The 10,335-nt window shown below is 48.1% G+C and overlaps 1 pseudogene; it reads left to right on the forward strand.

Moving 5' to 3' along the window:
* The first annotated feature begins 9,595 nt into the window (after positions 1-9,595).
* On the forward strand, positions 9,596-9,802 carry LOC142281933 (U2 spliceosomal RNA; annotated as a pseudogene).
* The last annotated feature ends 533 nt before the right edge of the window (positions 9,803-10,335 follow it).

Genomic DNA, 10,335 nt, shown 5'->3' on the forward strand with positions numbered 1-10,335 from the left:
TGAGCCATACAAGGCACGTGTGTCACCTTGCCCAGGCGAAGGGCCGCACCCAGGTTTGCAGCATTGTCGCACACGGCCTTACCAGGCTGCAGGTTGAGTGGAGACAACCATTTATTAAACTCGGACCGCAGAGCTGACCACAACTCCTCAGCTGTGTGACTCTTATTCCCAAGACATGTCAAGCTAAAGACCGCCTGATGCCGTTGCGCTCTGCTGCCAGCATAGTAATGAGGGGTGCGTGATTCCTTCTGCGCAGTGAGAACGCTGGTGGCCTGACCAGGCAGGCTTGGGGCGGAGGTGGAGGACCCAGATGAGGTGGAGGATGCAGAAGCAGTGGCGGAACTTGGACAGACAGAGGATTGACACACAAGTCGTGGGGACGGCAAGACTTGTGCAGCAGACCCTTCACCATCTATCAACATAGTTACCGAGTGCCCAGTCAGCGACATGTAACGTCCCTGTCCATGCTTACTGGTCCAAGTATCGGTGGTGAAATGCACCCGTTCACACACAGAGTTTCTCAAGGAAGCGGTGATGTTGTGTGCGACATGCTGGTGTAGCGCGGGCACACCTTTCTTAGAGAAGTAGTGGCGACTAGGCATCTGGTACTGGGGCACAGCGACAGACATAAGGTCTCTAAAATCCTGTGTGTCCACTAGGCGGAAAGGCAGCATTTCGGTAGCCAACAGCTTACAGAGGGATAGAGTCAACCTCTTAGCTTTGTCATGGGTCGGAGGAAGTGGCCTTTTATTTGACCACATCTGAGGGACAGAGATCTGGCTGCTGTGTGTAGACGGTGTTGAGTAGGGTGTCCCTGGAAAAATGCAGGTTTGTGAGGAAAGTGCAGGCGGAGACATGATGTTGCCTTCATCCAACGTAGGTGCTATCGATGTCTGAGAGAGCTGTACACACTCACTTGTTTCCCCTTCCAAACCAACTGACGACCTACCAAGCAAACTGCCTGTTGCGGTTACAGTGGTGGAAGTTTTGCGTGGAAAAACAGGTGTGACAGCTGTCCCCACAGTCCTAGAAGATGAAGAGCGCGCGGATGCACTGGAAGGGGCGGGCGGTGGATGGTTCGCTCCGCTAGGCCGCATTGCAGCACAGTGAGCTTCCCACCGGGACCTATGATATTTATTCATGTGACGATTCATGGAAGAAGTTGTCAAACTGCTGAGGTTTTGACCTCTACTAAGAGAATCATGACAAATTTTACATATCACATGATTTGGGCGATCTTTTTCTATGTCAAAAAAGGAACAGGCTAGGCAAGGCTTAGAGGCCATGCGACCTGTTGATGCACCCCGAATAATGCTCATAGGCAGAGTGGTGGCTGAGGATGCAGTTGTAGACGTGCTACCAGTGCTCCGACTCTGTCCAGGAAGGCGCAAGGTAATTTCGTCGTCGGTTGCATCCTCCTCCACCGCCTCTGTTGACCTCCTCGAGTGCCTGACTGGGGGTTGACAGTAGGTGGGATCTAGAACTTCATCATCAATTGTTGTGTTTGCACTCCCCTCCCCCTCAGACCGAGCCTCTTCTTGCCCTGACCGAATATTTAAGTTGTCATCCCAATCGGGTATCTGCGTCTCATCTTCATCAGTATGTTCCTCATTGCCTATAACCACAGTTGTTGGAAAGGCAGCATTTTGGTAGCCAACAGTTTGCATTTTATGAAAGTCAACCTCCAAGCCATGTCATGCCCTTCTAAAAGCATGTATAACACAGCGAGGGGACTCCAACCACAGTCTCCCTCGTTGCCACTCACTGGGCCACACACACCCCACTTGACTGGCATCGGTTGAGCTCCCTTTTGAAAAAGAAAAAGATGCTTTGCATGAAGCACTCTCAAAAATACGCGTGCCTTTCCCGTCCCCTGGCTGACCCAGGGGAAGAAAAGTCCTCTGAGAGCCATGACTTGTTCATCTTGGTTCTTTTAGAGACACAGCGAGGGGACTCCAACCACAGTCTCCCTCGTTGCCACTCACTGGGCCACACACACCCCACTTGACTGGCATCGGTTGAGCTCCCTTTTGAAAAAGAAAAAGATGCTTTGCATGAAGCACTCTCAAAAATACGCGTGCCTTTCCCGTCCCCTGGCTGACCCAGGGGAAGAAAAGTCCTCTGAGAGCCATGACTTGTTCATCTTGGTTCTTTTAGAGACACAGCGAGGGGACTCCAACCACAGTCTCCCTCGTTGCCACTCACTGGGCCACACACACCCCACTTGACTGGCATCGGTTGAGCTCCCTTTTGAAAAAGAAAAAGATGCTTTGCATGAAGCACTCTCAAAAATACGCGTGCCTTTCCCGTCCCCTGGCTGACCCAGGGGAAGAAAAGTCCTCTGAGAGCCATGACTTGTTCATCTTGGTTCTTTTAGAGACACAGCGAGGGGACTCCAACCACAGTCTCCCTCGTTGCCACTCACTGGGCCACACACACCCCACTTGACTGGCATCGGTTGAGCTCCCTTTTGAAAAAGAAAAAGATGCTTTGCATGAAGCACTCTCAAAAATACGCGTGCCTTTCCCGTCCCCTGGCTGACCCAGGGGAAGAAAAGTCCTCTGAGAGCCATGACTTGTTCATCTTGGTTCTTTTAGAGACACAGCGAGGGGACTCCAACCACAGTCTCCCTCGTTTCCACTCACTGGGCCACACACACCCCACTTGACTGGCATCGGTTGAGCTCCCTTTTGAAAAAGAAAAAGATGCTTTGCATGAAGCACTCTCAAAAATACGCGTGCCTTTCCCGTCCCCTGGCTGACCCAGGGGAAGAAAAGTCCTCTGAGAGCCATGACTTGTTCATCTTGGTTCTTTTAGAGACACAGCGAGGGGACTCCAACCACAGTCTCCCTCGTTTCCACTCACTGGGCCACACACACCCCACTTGACTGGCATCGGTTGAGCTCCCTTTTGAAAAAGAAAAAGATGCTTTGCATGAAGCACTCTCAAAAATACGCGTGCCTTTCCCGTCCCCTGGCTGACCCAGGGGAAGAAAAGTCCTCTGAGAGCCATGACTTGTTCATCTTGGTTCTTTTAGAGACACAGCGAGGGGACTCCAACCACAGTCTCCCTCGTTGCCACTCACTGGGCCACACACACCCCACTTGACTGGCATCGGTTGAGCTCCCTTTTGAAAAAGAAAAAGATGCTTTGCATGAAGCACTCTCAAAAATACGCGTGCCTTTCCCGTCCCCTGGCTGACCCAGGGGAAGAAAAGTCCTCTGAGAGCCATGACTTGTTCATCTTGGTTCTTTTAGAGACACAGCGAGGGGACTCCAACCACAGTCTCCCTCGTTGCCACTCACTGGGCCACACACACCCCACTTGACTGGCATCGGTTGAGCTCCCTTTTGAAAAAGAAAAAGATGCTTTGCATGAAGCACTCTCAAAAATACGCGTGCCTTTCCCGTCCCCTGGCTGACCCAGGGGAAGAAAAGTCCTCTGAGAGCCATGACTTGTTCATCTTGGTTCTTTTAGAGACACAGCGAGGGGACTCCAACCACAGTCTCCCTCGTTGCCACTCACTGGGCCACACACACCCCACTTGACTGGCATCGGTTGAGCTCCCTTTTGAAAAAGAAAAAGATGCTTTGCATGAAGCACTCTCAAAAATACGCGTGCCTTTCCCGTCCCCTGGCTGACCCAGGGGAAGAAAAGTCCTCTGAGAGCCATGACTTGTTCATCTTGGTTCTTTTAGAGACACAGCGAGGGGACTCCAACCACAGTCTCCCTCGTTGCCACTCACTGGGCCACACACACCCCACTTGACTGGCATCGGTTGAGCTCCCTTTTGAAAAAGAAAAAGATGCTTTGCATGAAGCACTCTCAAAAATACGCGTGCCTTTCCCGTCCCCTGGCTGACCCAGGGGAAGAAAAGTCCTCTGAGAGCCATGACTTGTTCATCTTGGTTCTTTTAGAGACACAGCGAGGGGACTCCAACCACAGTCTCCCTCGTTGCCACTCACTGGGCCACACACACCCCACTTGACTGGCATCGGTTGAGCTCCCTTTTGAAAAAGAAAAAGATGCTTTGCATGAAGCACTCTCAAAAATACGCGTGCCTTTCCCGTCCCCTGGCTGACCCAGGGGAAGAAAAGTCCTCTGAGAGCCATGACTTGTTCATCTTGGTTCTTTTAGAGACACAGCGAGGGGACTCCAACCACAGTCTCCCTCGTTGCCACTCACTGGGCCACACACACCCCACTTGACTGGCATCGGTTGAGCTCCCTTTTGAAAAAGAAAAAGATGCTTTGCATGAAGCACTCTCAAAAATACGCGTGCCTTTCCCGTCCCCTGGCTGACCCAGGGGAAGAAAAGTCCTCTGAGAGCCATGACTTGTTCATCTTGGTTCTTTTAGAGACACAGCGAGGGGACTTCAACCACAGTCTCCCTCGTTGCCACTCACTGGGCCACACACACCCCACTTGACTGGCATCGGTTGAGCTCCCTTTTGAAAAAGAAAAAGATGCTTTGCATGAAGCACTCTCAAAAATACGCGTGCCTTTCCCGTCCCCTGGCTGACCCAGGGGAAGAAAAGTCCTCTGAGAGCCATGACTTGTTCATCTTGGTTCTTTTAGAGACACAGCGAGGGGACTCCAACCACAGTCTCCCTCGTTTCCACTCACTGGGCCACACACACCCCACTTGACTGGCATCGGTTGAGCTCCCTTTTGAAAAAGAAAAAGATGCTTTGCATGAAGCACTCTCAAAAATACGCGTGCCTTTCCCGTCCCCTGGCTGACCCAGGGGAAGAAAAGTCCTCTGAGAGCCATGACTTGTTCATCTTGGTTCTTTTAGAGACACAGCGAGGGGACTCCAACCACAGTCTCCCTCGTTGCCACTCACTGGGCCACACACACCCCACTTGACTGGCATCGGTTGAGCTCCCTTTTGAAAAAGAAAAAGATGCTTTGCATGAAGCACTCTCAAAAATACGCGTGCCTTTCCCGTCCCCTGGCTGACCCAGGGGAAGAAAAGTCCTCTGAGAGCCATGACTTGTTCATCTTGGTTCTTTTAGAGACACAGCGAGGGGACTCCAACCACAGTCTCCCTCGTTTCCACTCACTGGGCCACACACACCCCACTTGACTGGCATCGGTTGAGCTCCCTTTTGAAAAAGAAAAAGATGCTTTGCATGAAGCACTCTCAAAAATACGCGTGCCTTTCCCGTCCCCTGGCTGACCCAGGGGAAGAAAAGTCCTCTGAGAGCCATGACTTGTTCATCTTGGTTCTTTTAGAGACACAGCGAGGGGACTCCAACCACAGTCTCCCTCGTTTCCACTCACTGGGCCACACACACCCCACTTGACTGGCATCGGTTGAGCTCCCTTTTGAAAAAGAAAAAGATGCTTTGCATGAAGCACTCTCAAAAATACGCGTGCCTTTCCCGTCCCCTGGCTGACCCAGGGGAAGAAAAGTCCTCTGAGAGCCATGACTTGTTCATCTTGGTTCTTTTAGAGACACAGCGAGGGGACTCCAACCACAGTCTCCCTCGTTTCCACTCACTGGGCCACACACACCCCACTTGACTGGCATCGGTTGAGCTCCCTTTTGAAAAAGAAAAAGATGCTTTGCATGAAGCACTCTCAAAAATACGCGTGCCTTTCCCGTCCCCTGGCTGACCCAGGGGAAGAAAAGTCCTCTGAGAGCCATGTCCACATTGTCAGTGGACAGACACGTGTGCTTATCTGCCAGCAGACCCACAGCAGCACTGAAGACAGGTTCCGAGAGAACGCTGGCTGCAGGACACGACAAGATCCCCAAGACGTACGTGGCGAGCTCAGGCAATTTATCAAGATTGGAAGCCAAGAATGAGCAGGGCTCAAGTTGCACATTAATGGAATCGATGTTTCCTTGCATATACTCATATATCTGTGTGTCCTCCTCTTTTTCCTTGTCCAGCTGTTTTGTTTTCGCATGAGTATATGTCCTTGTCACTTTCCAATGTGTTTGAGTTGTTTGTCACCTTTAGGACACCTTTGAGGGTGTTTTCTAGGTGTTTTTCTGTGTTTGTGATTGCCTGCCATTGTTTCCTATTGGCTCGAGTTCGGTTCGTCGAACGTTCGACGAACCGAACTCGAACGGGAGGTCCGTTCGGCGAACCAACCTCGAGCCGAACCGCGACCGGTTCGCTCATCTCTAGTCATGATAACACTTGTACCATCTTTTCATTTAGATTCCACCTACAATTATTTACCGATTCCAGTTCTGAAATAGGCTTTCATGATCTACTCACTAGAATTCTCAAGTGCATAAGGTACTGAGACATATACATGTTCACACCATTATAAAGAACAAAGTATAAACATTGAGGTTTTTCTCACACCCATGTTCCTGTGTTCTTTGATATGATATGTGTTCATTTCCTTCACTATATAGGATTGCAAGTTTTCCATTTGTACCTTAATGGCAATGACGCTATACAATTGAACACATATCATCCTGTTATCCATATAGGTGTGTATTTACCTGCTTGACTATTTTTGGTTGTTTGATCCAGAATGTTTCTCCAGATAGGTCATGTGGAAATTTTCTTTCCTCAGTACAAATGTTTTCACTATGGCTTTGGAAAAATTTTTTGTATGTGCATCATGGTCATTTGACCCATTGTACTCTCAAGTAGCAATATATTGTACTGTTATGTTGTACTATGTACTAATTACGTGTTTATATGGTTTTGTAACCCTTTATGATCTTAGATAACTTTATCCTTGATAAAGACCTAAAAACAAGGTCGAAACGTTGGATGAATTATCCTTTTGCACAAATAAAGAATTTTCAGCATTCCAAGAGTTCTTTTCTTACGTTATTGATCACTATAGTGTGCCAGAGCTATTTCTATTGAATTGACTCTTATTTTTTCTGAGCACCTGCTATATACACAGTGACCCAGACATATTCAAGTTTCATTCAGAAGGCAGAGGGAAGCCTTAGCAGCTGAGCCTATATCTTGGCTTGTGAGCATTAGAACAGGCCGGCGATTACAGGGTAACATGAAAAATGTCCAGCTTGCATTATGACTAGAACATGACAATATCCTTTTAAGTACTAACCTATGATGCGTTCCTAAGCAGTTGATGTTATATGTTCTACATTTCATTTTCTGCATACTTTACAAGTAGTAGAATTTGCTTTGATATAGGCAACTGGATTTTCACAATGAAAAGGCAAAGGATAACGCCCGAAAATGACGCCATACATTATGTCAGTGCCATCACTGACAAACCTGGATTGACCATGAAATACATCAATCCCCTTAAAGGTGAGTTAAAACAAGTTTTAACTAAATTGCCTTAATATTGTCATGCATTAGAATGACTGTCTTAGGTAATGATAAATATTTTCTACAGGAAGAGGAGTGTTTGCTGAAACTGAAATCGAAAAAGGGAGTTTTGTTGCAGAATATCGAGGCGAGCTCACGTATGCACTTACGATGGTAGACAACTACGCGAGATTTATGGTTGTGGTACAAGTCAAAGATCTAATGGCCCATACTGCAGCGAAGGTCTTCCAAGCACACTTATGCAGACCTCATGGCTACTCAGAGAGAGTCCTCACAGATCAAGGCACAGCCTTTGAAGCGGAAATCTTCAAGGACTTCTGCAGCTTTTACCGATGCAGGAAGATGCGCACTACACCCTACCATGCTCAAACCAATGGTTATCAACCTGCTCAGGACTTTACCCCATATTCCAGATGTGGCCTTACAAGTCATTTATAGAGGGGTAACAATACGTTGGGATCACCGGATCTAATCTCCCTTTTTATACACCCTAAAATCTTGTTTGCTTTAGAATAAACAATAACATCATAAAGGTATAGCAGTACCGTTTCAAAGTTTCGGTGTCCCAAGCAGCATTCCATCAGCCTCTGGAAGGTTCCTGGCAAATTGCACAGCTCGAAGGGCATGCTTTTGAACTCGCAGAGACCCATCGGGGTGGCAAAGGCGGTCTTCTCCCGGTCTGCCTCAGCAACGGACACTTGCCAATAGCGACTAGTGAGATCAAGGGTAGAAAAATAATTTGCAGTTCTCAATGCAGCTAGCTATTCCTCAATACAGGGGAGTGGTGCTGTCCTTCTTCTTTAACAGGACCAACGGAGCTGCCCAGAGGCTACAACTGTCACGGATAACCCCAGCCTCCTTCATGTTGCTCAACATGTCCTTGGTACACTGGTAATGTGCAGGTAGTTTTGGCTTATATCTCTCTTTGATGGGTGGGTGTGCACTTGTGGGGATGTAGTGTTTGACCCCTTTTATTCTTCAAAAGTCTAGCGGATGTTTGCTGAAGACTTGCTCGTATTCTTGCACTAGCCTGTAGACCCCCTTCTTGTGATGTGAAGGTGTGGAGTCAGTGCCTACGTGTAATTCCTTACACCACTCCTCTGGCTGACTTGGTGAGCTGTCACTGAATGGGTGGGCTGAAGCAATGGTGGATGCTGCTGTTTGGATAGCATGTGTATCTACTGAGAACAGCTTATCAATGGTGGCAAATCGGAGCAGCTTAATCTCTTGCTCTCCGCAGTTCAACACTCTCATGGGCACTCTTCCCTTCCATATTAATGAATAAAACTATGATGTAAATAGCATATAGATACCCCACAAATGCAGATAAAAGTAGGTTATGGGAAAAGGGGGAAGAGAGAAACAGGAAAATAGTGGAATAAAGTATACCTTCCAGGTGGGAGAGGAAATGGCAGCACAGCCAGTGGAGGTGAAGCAAGGGGAGCCTGCAACTAAAGAGTTGAGAGCGTTATCACATGGTGACTGAGCCTGATTGTAACAGGAGCATAGAGGTGCCGATCCTGTCTTACCTGTGTTGGTGTAGAAGTGGGTGTCCTGTGGTGGAGTCAGCTATGTGCAGTGGTGGCCGTGGGTTCTTTTATGTGCGACCGTAGTAATAGCTGCGCCCACTTCCTGTATGGGAGTGGAATGCAGTGAGGGTAATGGAACGCACGCCTGCGCATTTGTGTTTAACGTCGCGCATGTGCAGAACGGAGAAAAGGCTGCGCTCACTTCCTAATGAAAGGGAGTGAGACGCATCTGGGAAGGGAAGGGAAAAGATTAGGGTTTGGGGATGATGAAAGGGCTTTCTACGGGCAAGGATGGCAAAGGGTGGCAGTGACGGAAAGTCAGGCAGCCTGTCCTGTCCTGTCCTGTCCGTCCGTCTTTTTGTATCATGAATTGGAAAGACTGCAAGGGGGAGGGGAGGTGCTTGTGTCCAAAAGGAGGAGTTATTCAGATTCATTGCAGTGGGCGGCGGCTGCAAAAAGCACCATTCTTCTTGTTTTTGCTCTGCAAAACAGCCTTTTCAAGGGTTGGCTTGGGTGACAAAATGTCTTCTGTAGGCGTGGGTTTGTCTCCCTCTCCCTAAGATGTGTCCGGTATAGGCCAGGGTGCCACTCAAGGCCGTAACCAATTCGGGTTATAGCTTCTCGGCCTTTTGGCTAAGATCAAGTGTAGTTTCGGAGGACGCTACCTTGGTCGGTACTGGAAGGTGCCTGGGATTGCACGTCTGCCGGCCTTGAGGAAGTGTGTGCGCCTTCTGGTGACACATAGCCCTCTTGTGCCTGGACGGTTCCCAGGCAACGGGAGGCGATCACCTTTGTTATTTTGAAGTCCTACTGATAAACAGAAAAAAAAAAAAATTAAATCTGTTCTTATCAGTTTAATATCTGATACGTCCCCTCTCTGGGGACCATATATTAAATGGATTTTTAGAACAAGGAGATGGAAAAAATCTTGCTCTGTCCACTCCACGCATTGACCTGGTATTGCAGTACCTCCAGGACCGGTGCACCCCTTCTTAACCCAGTTTCCAAAAGCAGAACTCAATTCACCTGATTCAAATGAGCCCCATTAGTGAATTGAAAGAAAGCAAAAACTTTATATGCACCTCAATTTGGCCAATTCACTTTTCACACTTTCACCCTTTTTTTTATCTTTCACACCTTTTACTTGCTTTATTGATGCAAAAAGCTGTGCCAAATAGCAAACTCATCTCCACTCAACTTGACCAACTCTGCTATGTCCCGTGCAGTATCTTATTCTCAGTCTTATCTAGATCATTTGCAATTGAATAGAATAGATCCCTTTTGGCTGCTTATGACTGTGTAAAATATGTAGCTTTACTGGGCTGGGATGAGAGAATCCATTGAAGCATGGTGTAGGGATTGTGGTTCCTGTGTGCTAAGAAGAGAGGCTGGCACCAGCCAGAAAGCCCCATTGCAGCCAATAATCACTTAATAACTTTTTCAACTTGTCATCATATGGGAGGCCTTCCATTCCTTGTAGTAGTCTAGTTGCCCACCTTTGAACTGACTCTAACTTCTGAATGT

Source organism: Anomaloglossus baeobatrachus, unplaced genomic scaffold (assembly GCF_048569485.1).
Source record: "Anomaloglossus baeobatrachus isolate aAnoBae1 unplaced genomic scaffold, aAnoBae1.hap1 Scaffold_489, whole genome shotgun sequence".
NCBI classification, from domain to species: domain Eukaryota; kingdom Metazoa; phylum Chordata; class Amphibia; order Anura; family Aromobatidae; genus Anomaloglossus; species Anomaloglossus baeobatrachus.